The 16,078-nt window shown below is 48.3% G+C and overlaps 1 protein-coding gene across 1 annotated transcript in view; it reads right to left on the bottom strand.

Moving 5' to 3' along the window:
- PLA1A (phospholipase A1 member A) overlaps positions 1-16,078 on the bottom strand; it is a gene marked incomplete at its 5' end in the record, with an annotated part of 51,387 nt that overhangs the window by 20,026 nt on the left and 15,283 nt on the right. The window lies entirely within an intron of this gene.

Genomic DNA, 16,078 nt, shown 5'->3' with positions numbered 1-16,078 from the left:
TCTTTTATTCAAGTAGCAAAATATCAGCACTACATAATCGAAGCCAAAAACTGAATTTCCCTCCCCTGGGCACATAGTATCAAAGCACAATTCCCTCCTCCAATTAACAGTCATAAATCACATTCCCCAATTAGCTTGAAGCCTGGGCTTCCTCTCCAGCTCTCCAGCCCACCAATTCTTTATCAGCTCTGGGCTCAATAACTTTGATTCTCATGCTACGTTTAGTGTTGTTATGTCTAGCTGGACTCTCATTCACATCCCCCCCAGCATCATCTAAAGCAAAAAGGAAAAAAGATGGCTACATTTCCATCTGTTGTCAATGCAAAAACATCCCATGTTAGCAGCATTGACATCCTCCCCCCCTTACAAAAAGGACAAATCCTGTAATGTAAAAAAAGCACAGGTAGGGATTGCCTCTCAGTTTATTAGGGTGTTTCTTATAGAACCTATTAATGAGTTTGTCAGCTTTCACATTGCTAGACTTCACCCAAGTGGCCTCAGACAACGAATATCCCTTCCATTGTACTAAGTACTGCAATTTCCCTTTAAAAATTCTAGCATCAAGAATACGCTTTACTTCATAGTGAGTCTGTCCTGCCACCATAAGGGGTCCTGGTGCTTTCTTAGGTGGAGGTCTTAAAGTAGAACCCCGAGGAGCTCTTCTTTTATTTTCTTTGCCCCAGGGTCATCAGGGTTAGGGGCTCTTGAAGGTGGGACTCTGCGTGGCATGAGTTGAGAAGCTGTTTGTGGATTGGAGATAATTGTCTCATTAACCTCTTCACGCTGGCTTTTGTACTGGGGCAGTCTGGATAGAGCATCAGCTAAGAAGTTTCTTCCTTCTGATATGTACTTTAGAGTGAAGTTAAAACAGTTAAAGTACTACGCCCATCGTACATTTTTTGGGGACAATTTGCGGGGAGTTTTCAGTGCTCCTAGATTTTTGTGATCAGTCCATACCTCACTCCCTTCTAGATAGTGTCTCTTGTTTAAAAGAGCCTAGCGAATTGTGAAAGCCTCCTTTTCCCACACAGTCTATCTCCTCTCTCACTCAGTAATTTTTTTTGAGGTGTAGGCACAGGGTTGTAGGGTCCCACTCTGGCTCTTTTGTAGTAGTACAGCTCCGACGGCCACATAACTGGCGTCAGCTTGAAATACAAAGGGCTTCCCTGGGCAGGGATGCTTTAAGACCAGTTCAATAGCAAATAGTCTTCTTAAATTCTCAAAAGCGGTCTGACAGTTCATAGTCCATGCTAGTGGTTGGCTGGTCATGGCTTTCCTCCCTCTTTGCCTGTTTTTAGTAATTCCTTAAGGGGTAGGGCAATTTCACCAAAGAAGGGGATGAATTGACGGTAGAAGTTAGCGAATCCTAGGAAGCTCTGGAGCTGTTTGCGAGTCTTTGGAGGCTGCCATTCAATTATGCCTTTCACTTTGGTAGGGTCCATTTCAATGCCCTTAATGGAAATTCTGTAGCCAAGATAATCTAGTCAGGTCTGATAAAACTCACACTTTGATAGTTTGACATAAAGTTTGGCATTCAACAGTTTCTTTAACACTTCTCTCACTAATTTTCCGTGGTCAGTCATATTCATGCTGTATATCAGGATGTCATCAAGATACACCAGAGCCCCTTTGTATAAATGAACATGTAGAACCTAATTAATCAGCTGCATGAAGACAGCTGGGGGCCTCTGTAGTCCAAACGGCATGACTTTAAATTGATAGCTCCCTATGGGACAGTTAAAAGCAGTCTTCCACTCATCTCCCTCCTTTATCCTCACCCGGCAATATGCCTCTCTGAGGTATAATTTAGTGAAGACACTCCCCTTTGCCAGGTGGGTTAGTAAGTCTTTCAGGAGGGGGAGGGGGTATTTATTTTCCACACACACCGCGTTCAGACCCTTATAATCCACACAGAGATGAAGCGACCCATCTTTTTTTCTTTAAACAACACCGGGGCTCCCACAGCAGACCTGGCCCATTCAATGAATCCCCTCACTAGGTTTTTGTCCAGATATCACTGCATCTCCTCCATTTCAAGAGGGGATGTAGGATACATCCTAGGTCATGGGAGTTTGGCTCCCAGTAACAGTTTGATGGAGCAATCATTGGGTTGGTGGGGAGGCAGGGAGTTGCATTATTTCTCACTAAATGTCTTCACTAGGTCCCAGTACTCGCTGGGGATGAGTGTTCTGTTCCAGCCTAAAATCGGCCCTGCAGAAATGTCAGGGACAACCCCTTTGTTATTTTCAATAGGCTGGAATTAGGCCAACCAAATTTATTCGCAAAAAATAAACGAAACAGTTCAAAACAGAGTAAAACAAATACAGACCGAGACTATATCAGAAGCTCTTCAAACGGTTGCCTTCAGCAACCAGCACCTCCCACACATTCCCCTTTTAAACAATAGTCTCAGGGCGTGGCTTCTCTTTGCCTCCTCCTGAGGTGCCTCATTGCTTTTCTTTGTTCACTTCTGCTTGTCTGCCTCCTGCTTCGAGCGTCCTTGAACAAAGCCAGCTGTGGATTGTCTTTGTCTAATCTTTCAGGCTCACACAGCTGGGTCTGAGGAGGAACAAGATGGGAGGGGCCTGGCTGACAGCTCTGCGATGCATCTGCAACCAAAGGCTCTCCAAACCCATCCTCCTCCTCCTCCTCCGAATTGTCTGATTCAGCTGCCGAAACCACAGGCTGACACTGAATCAGAACACTATCCCGCACTGCAGGGCCCTTCCCCCGGGTCTAACGATCTGGATGCGGTCGGGATGGGAATTGTTCATGAAAGGCAGACACTAAAGCAGGAGCATGAATGGTGGTCGGGTCTTCCCAGGTGAACTCCTCTGGCCCGTAGCCCTTCCATTCAATCAGATACTGGAAACGTCCTTTCAGCCAACGGGAGTCCCTGATGCTGGCGACCTCATACTCGGGGGCGCTGTCTTCATCACGATGTTCTGGTGGGGGAGGTTCTGCTCAGCGGAGTGGACATGCCGGTTGCTCGGGGACCAACAGAGACCAATGAAAGACTGGATGCACATGCAGGGAATGTGGCGACCGGATTTATGACAGCCTCGATAGGGAATGGTCCTAAATATCGGTGATCTAACTTTCTCACTGGCCGTGTTGACAGTAGGTTCCTGGTGGACAACCAGACACAATCTCCCACTGATAGTGGAGGCGTATCCCGCCTTGACCGATCAGCAAACCTTTTGTAATCGGCCTTGGCCTTCTCTAACTGACGCCGCACCAATTGATGGATCGCCTGTAACTCTGCCATGTATTTGTTCTCTGCCAGCTCTGGTGAGTCCACTGGAGAAAGGGGGAAAAACTGGGGGTGATATCCCACATTGGCCAAGAATGGTGTTATCTGTGTGGAGGTGTGCTGTGAATTGTTGAATGCAAACTCAGCTATGGCCAGATAGTCCACCCAGTTGTTTTGCTGCTGATTGACATAGCAGCGCAGATATTGTTCCAGAATACCTATGACCTTCTCGGTTCCCCCGTCAGTTTGAGGATGATGCGCAGATGAGAGGCAAATCTTGATATCCAACGCATGCATCAACTCCTGACAGAAATGGGCTGTAAACTGGGCCCCTCTATCAGAGACGACTCTATCAGGGAGGCCATGCAGCCAAAACACCTGCTGAATGAACATACAACTAGTGGCACGGGCTGACGGTAAACCATAACATGGGATGAAATGCGCCATCTTGGTCAGCATGTCCACCACTACAAACACTGTTGTAAAACCAGAAGATGGGGATCAATCTATCAGAAAGTCCATGGACACAGGCCCCCAGGGTCTTTTGGGTGTCAGAAGGGCTGCAGTAATCCAGGCAGGGCCCCTGTCGCTGACTTGGCCTGCCTACATGGGATACAGGAAGTGAAATAGGTCTGGATGTCATGTCAGACTCAGGGCCACCAGAAGGTACGGGAGACCATGTTCAGGGTCTTGAACAGACCAAAATGCCCCGCCGCCGGGTTATCGTGACACTGGCTGAGAATGAGTCCCCTGAGTGGCCCTCCCAGAATGTAGAGCCGGTCATGATAATACAAGAGTCCATCCGTGACCATCCAAAGAGAATCTGGCCCCACCTCCTCCTTCCGCTGAGCCACCCACACATCCTGCTGCTGTGCCTCCTGGATCGGAGCCCATATATCAATCGGCTCCCGCACCTCAGCAAAAGACTCGCTGGGGATCACTGTCCTGGGCAGAAGCTTGTCTTCTGCTCGGGAATATTCGGGCTTCCTGGACAGAGCATCTGCTGTTTGATTGTGACCGCTGGGTATGTACTTGACTTGGAAATTGAACCTTGCAAAGAAAAGAGACCACCGAATCTGGCGTTGGTTCAATTTCCGAGCGGTCTGCAGGCTTTCCAAATTCTTATGGTCTGTCCGGACCTCGATTTGATGCTGCGCTCCCTCCAGATGATGCCTCCAGGCCTCTAACACCACTTTGATGGCCAGCAGCTCCTTCTCCCAGATTGTATAATTCCGCTCCGAAGGGTTCAGTTTTCGTGAATGGTATGCGCAAGGGAAGAGGGTACCACTGGGTTTCATTGCCTGGAGTAACACCACCCCAATGGCAATGATGGAGGTGTCTGCCTCCACGACAAACAGCCGTTGCGGGTCAGGATGCTTCAAGATGGGCTCCTTCATGAAGGCTTCCTTCAAAGCCTGGAAAGCCCGTTGTTCTCGAGCGTTCCACTGAAACCAAGTCTTCTTCAGGAGCCGAGTGAGGGGGCTGTCAGGGTAGCAAACCCAGGGATGAAAGCTCAATAATAATTGGCGAACCCAAGAAGTCGCTGAACATCCTTCACACAACGTGGGGGTTGCCAACTCTTACTCGGCTCCATGGCGATGCCCTCAGGAGAAATGCAGTGACCCAGAAAATCGATGGTCACCCGGTAGAACTGGCACTTCTCCAATCTGGCATACAGCCGATGTTCTCGAAGTCACTGCAGGACCTGACGGAGATGTTGATGGTGCCTCTCATGACGGGGAGTAGATCAGGATGTCATCCAAGTAGATCACAACAAACTGATCTAACAAATCCCGGAAAATATCTTTCATAAAATGCTGAAACACGGCAGGGGCATTGGTCAGGCCAAACGGCATCACCGTGTATTCAAAGTGTCCGTAATGGGTACCAAATGCCGTCTTCCACTCATCACCTGACCGAACTCTGACAAGGTTGTAAGCTCCACGCAGGTCCAGTTTCGTTAAGATCTTAGCCTCCCAGAGTCAATCCAAGAGTTTGGGGATGAGGGGCAGCAGGTAATAATTGCACACTGTGATGGCATTTAATTTCCTATAATTGCAGCAAAGCCGCAATTCACCGGACTTCTTTTTGATGAAGAGCACGGGTGCAGACACTGGTGAGGACGAGGGCCGGATGAAACCTCGAGCCAAATTCTTCTCCAGAAAGTCCCGCAATGTAGCCAACTCAGGGTCCGACATGGAGTACAAACGCCCCACTGGGAGAGGTGCATCGGGGACTAAATCAACGGGGCAGTCATAGGGCCTGTGCAGGGGTAATTGATCTGCCTCTGTCTCACTGAACACATCAGCAAATTCAGTCAGTTCAGAAGGCAAGGTAGCCCCTGGAGAACCCTCCACCTGACCAGCACAGATATGGCGGGTGTGGTCCACGCACTGCAAGCTTGGGAAGGTGACCAAGTTCTGTGGCCAATAGATCTGTGGGTTATGCGCCCAGAACCACACCAGTCCCAAGACCATGGGAAAATGCAAATCTGAGGTGATATAGAACTGGATGGCCTCCTCATGGGAACTGATGGCCATACATAATGGTTGCGTGGCAGCCTTAATTGGCCCAGACAGGAGCACTCGACCATTGATAGTCTCCACTAACATGGGAGGTTCCACCAGGCACTGGGGAACAGCCCATTTGGCCACAAATGCTGAGTCCATAAAGTTTGTGGTGGCCCCAGAGTTAATTAAGGCATGGACTGAAATCCCCTTTGGCTTGCCAGGGAGGATCAGACGTGCCTCCAAGATCAGATGCCGTGGAGGTGGCGGGGGTGGCTCCCGTAGCGAGGGAGGCATGTCCATGGGGAGACGGGTGAGGCCCGTGCGGTGTGCGTGCGCTGGCCAGCTGCCAGGAGATCTCCATGGCAGCGTCGGATGGTCAGAGGAAGCAGCCGACGCACGGAAGTCAGGCTCACGACGAGTCGAGGTGGGCCTGCGTCTGTGGTGTGCAGGGATGGCGGGGGTGGCTCCCGTAGCGAGGGAGGCGCGTCCATGGGGAGATGGGTGAGGCCCGTGCGGCGTGCTGCAGAGAGGGGCCCCGCTGAATGTCGCGCCCGTAGGCCGCGACAGACAGTAGGAAGGGAGCACCTTTGCTCCTGCCGAGGCACCGCCTTACTCGCACCGACCGGAAGAATCGCTTGCCTGGTCACGGAGTGCGCCCCTCTTGCCTGCAGACCATGCAGCGGCCCTCACCAGCCGGCCTCAGCATGGCCGCCCCAAGCCCGGCTCTCTAGCGCGTCTTCCGGGCCCGCCTGGCCAACCGTCTCCTGCACGTGGATGCTTTGGAGACAACTTAGGGATCTACGCCACGTCTCCCAGTCTTGCTTCTGTTCTGGAAGAAGTGGCTCGTCCCAGTCTGTGGTGCTTTGGGAGAGTGCACACAGACGGAGCCTCCCTTGGACTGTTATAGGTGCAGCAAACCCTAGAGGGTCGAACAGGCTATTTACTGTTGACAAAACTCCTCTGCTTGTGAAGATGGTGTTCTGTGCCGGAGCTCTAAAGGTGAAGATGTCTTTCTTCAAGTCCCAACACAGACTGAGACTGCACTGGATAAGAGGGGCATCTGTGCCAAAATCAAGGTCCTGTAAACCTTTAGTATGGTCTTCAGGACTGAAGGCTTCCAACACTTCTTCACTGTTGGATACAATTTTGGGCAGCCTAAGGTTGGCTACTGCTAGCATCTGGCGTATCCTTTTTAATAGATCTATGGCTTCTACTGGAGTAGGTACAGATTTTAGGCCATCATCAATGTAGAAATCCCATTCTACGAAGCTTCTGGCATCTGCACCCTATTTGGCTTCGCCTACATGAGTGGTGTGTTGTAGGCCGTAGTTAGCGATTGTAGGGGAAGAACCATTCCCAAAGACGTGCACTCACATTCTGTATTCTGTTATTTGTTAGCTGTGCTGTTCATCCCTGAACCACAGGAAGTGCAGGTAATTGCGATGATCTTCCCTGATGTAGAATAAATAAAACATCTGTTGTATATCAGCCATGACTGCTATAGCTTCCTTTCTGAAGCAGATGAGCACGCCAAGCAGACTGTTGGTGAGATCAGGCCCTGTAAGAAGGATTTTGTTCAAAGAGATGCCTTGGAACTGCGCACTGGCATTGAAAAGTACTCGTATCTGACCTGGCTTTTGTGAATGGTACACTCCAAAGAATGGTAGATACCAGCATTCTTCATCTTTCCTCAGAGGTGGGGCAAGCTTGGCATGTCTGCTCCAGATCATCTTATCCATGAACTCCACTAGATGAGCTTTCATTTCGGGCTTCCTGTTCAGGATTCTCCTCAGACTGTTGAGATGAGAGAGAGCTTGCTCATGGTTATTCGGCAGGCGCTGCCTCAGTATGCGAAAGGGTAATGGGGCTACGCAGCTCCCGGTGGCATCCTGTAGAAATTACTTATTCATGAGCTGCAGAAATTCTTTGTCCTCTATCGACAAGGCCAAGTCATTGTCATCTTTGCTGGTCTGGAATACTGTCACTCCTAAAACGGGTTTGACTGTCGAAAGCATGAAGTGTTCTTGGCATGGTTTCAAGTGGGATGCTCTCCCATTACTAAGAATGGAAGTCTCTGAGACATTCACCTGGGTTGGACCTTGCACCCAATAGACACAGACAGTTCCTGAGAAGACCCATCCAAGTTCCATCTTAAAGGCAATTGAGGAGCCTATTGGGCCTCTGACCATTCCACGGTAAGCAAAAGCATCAGGGCCATCTACTCCCAACATAAGCAGGATTTTGGCTTCAGGATCTAGGGCAGGAAAGTGATCAGCCATGTGCATCACATGAGGTATGGTGCTTGCTACTTCTGGTGTTGAAATCTGACTGAGATTATCTAGTAAGGCATTCTAGCAATGGCAGCAGTGGGAACCGTGAACTCCCATCTAATGACTCTATGCAGAGTCCAGTGACTTTCCTCCCCACTGTGCTCTGGGGTCCAGTGCACATTGATATTGTGAAAGGCATTTCTTCACTAGGGACATCAAAGAGGTCAAAGAATGCTGACCTAGCTAGTGGGCGATTGCTTTGTGTATCCAATATTACATACATCTTCACGGCTTCTTCTGGGCGTCCAGTGGGGTAGACTTTAGCTAAGCAGATCTGGTGGCATAAATGAGGGAATTGTGAGTCACCGCATACTGACATGCAATTGACACTCATGGTTGTCTCTGGCTGTGGTTTGGAGGCATGCTGAGGCTCCTTGGTCGAAGAAGTAGTAGAAATAGCTCATTGTAGCGGCTCTGGGTGCTTGTCACTCTCGCATAGGTGGCATTTCATCTTAGCTGCGCAAGCTTTGGCCATGTGTTCCATAGATTCACAGCACTTGTAGCAGACCTTGTACTCTCTGATCAAAGCTTTTCTTTTGTCCAGAGACTTCTTTCCAAAATCTCTGCACTTGTTCAGAGAATGCGAGGACTTATGGAATGGACAGATCAGGTCTTTCTTTGTTTGCAGAGGTTTAGATTGAACTTTCTTCACCAATTGCTCATCTGAATTCTTCGTGGGCAAGGTAGCGACCTCTGTTTTATGCATGAATACAAGGGTTTTTCCCTTTGCAGTTTGGAATGGACCCTTAGTTGCACCAGAGTTCTCACTGGTCCTTTTGGCAGCTGGAAACCATTTTTCTCTGATGCTGAGGTGTCGAGGGTTATTGCACAGTTTTGTTTGGTGGGCAACAAATTCTGCAAGAACAGCAAGGGTGTGTGTGTCCCTGCCTCGGTTCCTTGCCTGGTAAGTGTCAAATAACTTGATCTATTTTTCCCTTAACTGATGTGGTAGTTTTTGAATGATAGGCTTTTGCGTCCTGCACTGGTCAAGACAGATAAGTCCTTGCAAGGTGGGATCTTTTTGTGCTGTCTGCAGCTGTGTAAGGAGGGCAGGGAATTTCCACAGCTTGCGAGGTTCACTGATACTGATGTCAGGGAATTCATTGATACAATCCAAGAATGAGGACTCTATCAATGTAGATGTGCCATACTGCTGATCGAGCATATCCCAAGCTTGCTCAAGGGCGGTGTCTAGGTTACCTAGTTGAGATGAGTAGATGTCCTTCACTACTTCTGTAGATTCTGGTCCCAGCCATGCTATCATATGTCCGAGCTCTTCGGCTGGCTGCAACCCTTCATGACGAATGGTATTCTTTTTTTTATTAAAGAGTTTTACAAAAAAAATTTAGAATACATATTCTAATACATAGAATACATACAGTTTTTCTCCCAAAGTTCCTTATCCTTCAGTAAAAAAAAAAGGGCAAGCTCTCAAATACACAAAATCCGGTACTGGTTAGAATCAATTGCAGATTGTATCTCTTGCTATGTTGCAAAATGTAGCAACTTTCCAAAACTATCAGTTCATACAAGAAAGCAACATTCCAGCACCATTTTTACTCCATTTCCATCAGCTTAAAACTTGAAGAAGATAATGAGTCTGAGTTAAAGTTAAAATCCAACTTGAAAATTCAAATCCTCCTGTTTCGCTCTGCCTGCTTCTTAAAGAAAAAAATACTCACAGTCCCATCTAAGCAGCAGATGTAGTTGTCGCGTCTAGTTCCACTTCCTTATGGAGCGAAAGTGTCCTGGGAACGGAGAAAGCCTGGGCTCCAAGGGATCTCACCCTGTTAACCCCCAAGCTGGTTGAGGGAATCACAGGGGAGCTCTACCTCTACCTAGACAAGCTCATCTCTCCATCTTCTCCTGAGGGAGAGGCTTTGGCACCACGGGACAGCTGATTTTCGCTGTCTCCGAGCGCTCTAACACTTCCCAAGATCGGGCGGCTTCTGAAATGCTGCCATTCGGCATGGCAGCGCTACCGGAAGTTGATCACGAATGGTATTCTTGAAGATATGATTCCATAATAAATACTCCTTCCCCAGCTTGTCAGAGAATTTCTGCACACCCCTGGATGCCAAATCCAACTTTCTTCTCCAGGATGTTGGAGGATACTTAGGTGCTGTATAGGGATTGTAGTCAGGCTGAGGTGGTAAGGTGTTGGAGTCATTAGGAGCATTATTAGTGGCTTCTCGTTGATCCTCATAGGCATTGCTCCCAAGAGCAGGGGCATGTGCTAAAGATGCCTGGTAGTTTTCTTGAGAGTACTTCCTGATGAGGGTATCTTCCCATGACCCAGACGGGGGTTGTTCTCCTTGCTGCCGATCCATTTTCGAATTGTCTTGAAGGTCTGGCCAGAATTCCTCTGCCTTTGCATTGAGCTTAGAAATTGTGGCTTCTTGTGTGCCCACCTGCTGAGTAGTCTTCATTGTTGCAGATGGGCTAATCCTATTACCCCTTGCTTCTTGGTTTGTTGGGGTGAGTTTTACAGATCTGAGGGGGAGGTCTCGTGATTCAGATGGTACAATGTCAGATTTCTGACTGGTTTATACATCTGGTGCCTGAGATTCTCCTCTTTGTTCACTTTGTTCACTTGGTTTTGGGAGATTTGTGGTCGACCGCATCACTCCTTCCTGCTCATGTCCTAGCGTGTTCTGGTCATCCATTTAGGCCTTGACATGGCTGTATGAGCTTCCATTTTCTGCCCCTTCCAAATTGTGCATAGAGGTAGCGCCTTCACCTTCAACTTGAGCAGCAAAGCTCTCTGCCCTTGAGACTCAGGATGAATGGCTATGATGAGAAGATGCTTTAGAAGGATGGAAGGAGCCTGAGACAGAAGATTGCTGTGACATGCTGGAACACGCCTGATACCATTGTGGCTTAAGATGAAGCTTTCTTAGATGAGTGAGAGGAAGCTACATGTGACCTCTGGGATGGTGCATGCAAATGATGGGTCACTTTGGACTCGGCCTTCTCGATTGGTGTGTCTTTCACCTGAAAATCAGCTTGGAAAAGGTCTTTACTACTTTATAGGGGCTTCTCATGCTCTTTGTTTATCAGCTTGAGATATTGTATTTCCTCTTTGAGTGTTGGATCTCCTAGCTGCGACTGGACGTCTTTGAGGTGATGTTCATAGCTTGTCCATTGTAAGGAAAGACCTTCCATCTCCTCTTCCAATGAGTGAATGCAGTCGAGGAAAGGCTCATATTTGGAGGCGTCATAGAGTTTCTGCAACTTCTCCCAGGATTTTTCATGATGTTGGTAGAACCTATCCCAATTCTTCATCAGGCTTGACCACATGGCTTCAGTAGGCTTTCTTTGTTGCCTCAAAACATAAGGTTTCTGGGGTGTTTCTGCCTTTTCTAAATTTTGGACATCAGGTTCTGCACACATCGAGGTTAGTTGGTTGGACCAGCTCTTCTGGCCCATTAGAGGACTTTGCCATGACTAGGGAATATTCAGAGGATTTCCTGGATATTTTAAAGGACTTCAGTAAATGTCACCCTTTGACCACCAGGGTGTGCTGTTTGCAGTAAAGACTTCAATAAAATTCACTCTTTGAACACTAGGGTGCACTGTATGCGGGTAGCATAAATACAAGCCTGTTGTTTTCAGATTAGCCACTAGAGGGCGCTGCACTTAGACCACACTTGGAAACAATGGCTGCTGCCGGTTTCCTTCTGATGAGGCTTGTAAGCTGACTCTGGTTCTGGAATTTCTAAGGGTCTGAACCCCCGAGGTTGAAATCCCAATTTGGATTGTAGGTGTCTTGCAACTCTAAAGGGTTTTGGCTTTGTTATTTCTCTTTAAGCAATAGTCAAGGAAACAGCTAAATAGCTGGCTTCAGTTAAACATAGGCTTGGATTAATTTTTCTCCCCTGTAAACATTTCAACGCAGGAAACTTCTTGTAACAGAAAGAGCTGGCTTTGTCATGTAAATAAGCAAGAGTCCAGGGAACGGCTGGATAGCTATGTCATGCAAATTCTGGGTTTCAGAGCAATCTCATAGTTAAATGTAAACAGAGCTCTTTTACTTTGAGCGAAGACACAATCTCTTTTCACTGGGAAGGTAATTACTTCTTTTGGATTATTTCTTTTCACTGTTCTGAGTCAAGCAGATGCTGTTGCTATGATTCAGACAGATAAACTCCATGGAAAGGATTTCATGCAAATTATTTTAATTCATCAGGCATTCTCTAAACATTAACTCACAGTTACTGAAGAGATTCTTCTGAGGCACATTTCATAATCTGATCCCATACATGTAGTGTGAAAAGAAATAATCTATCCCATGTAAGGGAACAAAGGCTACCGTGGCTGGCTCCATTAAAAACTCTGCTGGATTGCACATAGCCAGGAACCCCGCCCCGCCGCCCCCTGTATCCAAACTGAAGTCCCTCCCAGTGGCCAATCCAAAACACAGATGTGACCAAGTAACTTAAAACTACATTACCCAGAAGGCTATCCCTTAAGGGGACAGTTCTTAATTCCTAAAATGACTGTTTACTCTAACCAGCACAGGTGGTTAATCCTATTATGTCCCAAAGGTCATATCCTGCTTCCCTGGAGTTGTGGCTGATGACTCTTAGATTTTGGTGTGAGGGTGTTGATTCTAGGGATCTTTTGTCTTAATCCCAGTTTCCTGACTCCAGTCTTTCTGACAAGATTATCACATTTGCAATTCTGCAGACTTGGTTTCTATTTGGGACAGAAAGTCTTGGGGGCAGGGTTGGTTTCTGCTTTTAAAATCCTTTAGGGAAATATATTCTGCCTTTTAAATATTTCCAGAAATATTTCTTTCTCTGGGGAGGGGGCTGACTTCCCATAATACCCTCCATTTAAACCTATGTCCAGTTCAAATATCTACTGTCCAAATGCTCTTGCATTTTTTACAAATAAATCTCAGATTTTTTTCAGCTAGCTGGCCAAGCTACAAACTTTGCAGGCCATGACTACAATGCTGGCATTATCTTATTAGGCCAAACTCTTTGAAAAGCATTTTCCTTGTCCCTTCTTAGGCTCTCAGTTCCCCAAATTTAAGTACAAATTCTTAATTAAGGGCTTTTTCCCACTGCTGCTCACTACTTATCCTTGAGTCAATAGAGCATTGTAACAGCCTGACCTTTAATATCCTCAATGCTGATAGTTACCCTGATTGCTTCTATTGCCTCTGCAGTTACTATAGTCTTCTGTATTTGTTCCAAAATAATGAGTGACAAATTGTATATAATTTGAGACTGTCCTTGAACAGTATTAGAAGAAAGGAGAAAAAGCTATTTTAACTTTTGGAAACTACTTAATAGCATCTCATAGACCAGTAGTCCCCAACCCCCAATCCGTGGACTGGCACTGGGCCGCAGCATACCAGCAACCAGGCTGCACAAACTGTATTATATGTAAGATCGTTGTATGTAAGATCATTATCGATACGAGTTAAACAGTTATATTTAGTCGTGAGGTAACGCCATGACAGCCGAACACGCGGGAGTTTTGACAGCTGTCAAAACCTCCCCAGCGAAGGCGCAGGCGCAGCCAGTTGACAGCTCTCGGCTGTCAACACAACGCGGAACTGCCCAGCCACGCGGACGAAGGAGCTGTCAAACACAGCTGACAGCGGATTGGCCACAGAATCCCGGTGGGAGAAGAACGGCCGCTGATTGGACTAGCCGGCCGGCAGCCGGCTATAAAAGTACGAACCCCAAACACCTGTTTGTCCGATTCCCTAATAAACCAGTTAATGTTAGCCTGCTGTCTCTGAGTGGTCTGTCAGCCACTTCACTGGCGACAAAGGTGGGATCCGCTCCGCCGAGCTGAAGTCACGGCCAGGGGAAGAGAGTTCCCGGCCATCCGAGCGAGTCACGGCTAAGTCACTGGGAAGTTATAACTTCCACAGCGGAGCGGATCACCGGACCCCGACAGCATGGCCAACTTCGGACGCGTCAGAGAATTTGACACCCACCATCCAGAGCGTTGGGAGTCGCATCTGGGGCAGGTCGAGGGCTTTCTCTTGGTCAGTAAAATTACTGACGATCGAGCGAAAGCGGCTGCCCTCCTATACATAAGCGGGCCTCCAGTCTACGCCGCCGCCGTGGGGCTGTTCAGCCTGACACCGATCGCAGAGGTTCCATACGCCAAGCTCACTGACAGGCTCAACAAACACTATATGCCAGCCCACTCAGAACTATATTGGCGAGTGCAGTTCGCCCATCCACGACAGCGGCCGGAGGAATCTGCGAACGACTTCATCGCAGGAGTCCGGCACGCCGCACGAAGTTGCAGTTTCCCGGACTTAGAAGACTGGATCCGGGACCAAATAGTCATAGGGCTGAGAGACGAACGTCTCCAAAAAAAGATCATCGCCATGCCTGAAATGAACCTAGCTGAGGTCTCCCGGGAGGTATTGGCATATGAAGACAGCCATTGGAAAGACCCCGCACATCCTACCCTAGAACACCACAGAAGCGTGCATCAGGACGAGACAACCCTCAGTGATGACGACGGAACCGTAGGCCTAACAGACATAGATGCCATCCAACGCCGGATGGAGACACTTCAAACCCGCCGAAGCGATCTCAACGATAAACAAAAAACTAGGAGCCACATGCCTCCACGAAGCCACAACAGAGACCCACGAGCCACCTGTGCCAGCTGCGGGGGCAACCATGCCCGAGCCAGCTGCCGTTTCCGCAGCACGAAGTGCCACAATTGTGGGAAGACCGGGCACATCAAATCAGTCTTCCAGAGCCGCCCCCGCGACAACCTGCACGAAGTGGAGGCTACCCCCCCAGGTATGAACCCTACCCGAGCCTATAGGAAGAAACCCCCAGGAAGTTTAGTGGAGGCAGTAGACAGGGTCCACTTCCCAAGCCCTAAGGTAAAAATTAAAGCCAGACTCCAGGGAGTCGCCTGTGACATGGAGGTCGACTCTGGGTCAGCAGTGTCCCTAATCTCCTTAAAACGTATAAGGAAATCTGCTGGCGCAACGACAAAGCAATTCCCTTAGATCCCCCCCACGTACAATTGGCTGATTACCAAAAAACCCCTATCCAACTTAAGGGTAAAGCCCAAGTGTGGGTAGAATATAAAAAATTTCAGGGACCCCTAGAGGTGTTAGTAACACAGGGGGAATGCACCAACTTAATAGGGCTAAACTGGTTTAGCCCCTTGGGCATCGCAATCACGGGGGTCAACGCAGTACAGGCCTCAAGCCTCGAAGCTGTCTGCAAACAATATGCAGACGTCTTTGATGGCTCCTTGGGGAAGTATACAGGACCACCCGTCTCCTTAAATCTTAACCCAACCGTACAACCCATCAGGATTAGGGCCAGTAGGGTTCCATTCGCCCTCAAAAAGAAAATTGAGGATGAATTGGAACGCCTCGTGAAGCTGGGGGTATTAGAACCTACTGAAGGGGGAAGCTGGGAGACCCCTATAGTGACTCCTATCAAGCCCAATGGGCAAATTTGGCTCTGCGCCGACTATAAAGCCACCCTGAATTTGGCCCTGAGCGCCCACACTTACCCGGTCCCGGTGGTGAGAGACGTCCTTGCTTCCATCCACTCGGGCGCCATCTTTGCGAAACTGGATCTCACGCAGGCGTACTTGCAATTGCCTGTAACCAAAGAAACCGCGGACACACAGACGATCGTCATGCACGATTCAAAGTAAATTCAAAATAAATAGGCTACAATTTGGCATTTCGGCTGCCCCGGGAATATTCCAAAGCATAATGGAAAAAACACTGAAAGGGATTCCCGGGGTCTGTCCCTACTTCGACGATGTACTCATCGCCGGAGAGACAGAAGCCAATCTAGCTGACAGGTTGTCAGCTGTCCTAGACCGGCTCAGAACAGCTGGTCTTAAGTTAAAAAAGGAGAAATGCTCCATTGGAGTTCCTTCCACGGAATTCCTGGGGTACAGGATAGACGCCCAGGGCATCCACCCCACTAATGAAAAGCTCAAAGCCATCAAAATGGCCCCCAGTC

This window comes from Vipera ursinii, assembly GCF_947247035.1.
Source record: "Vipera ursinii genome assembly, chromosome: 2".
NCBI classification, from domain to species: Eukaryota; Metazoa; Chordata; class Lepidosauria; order Squamata; family Viperidae; genus Vipera; species Vipera ursinii.
Note: the sequence above shows the minus strand (reverse complement) of the source record. Positions and strands in the feature narration are given on the sequence as shown.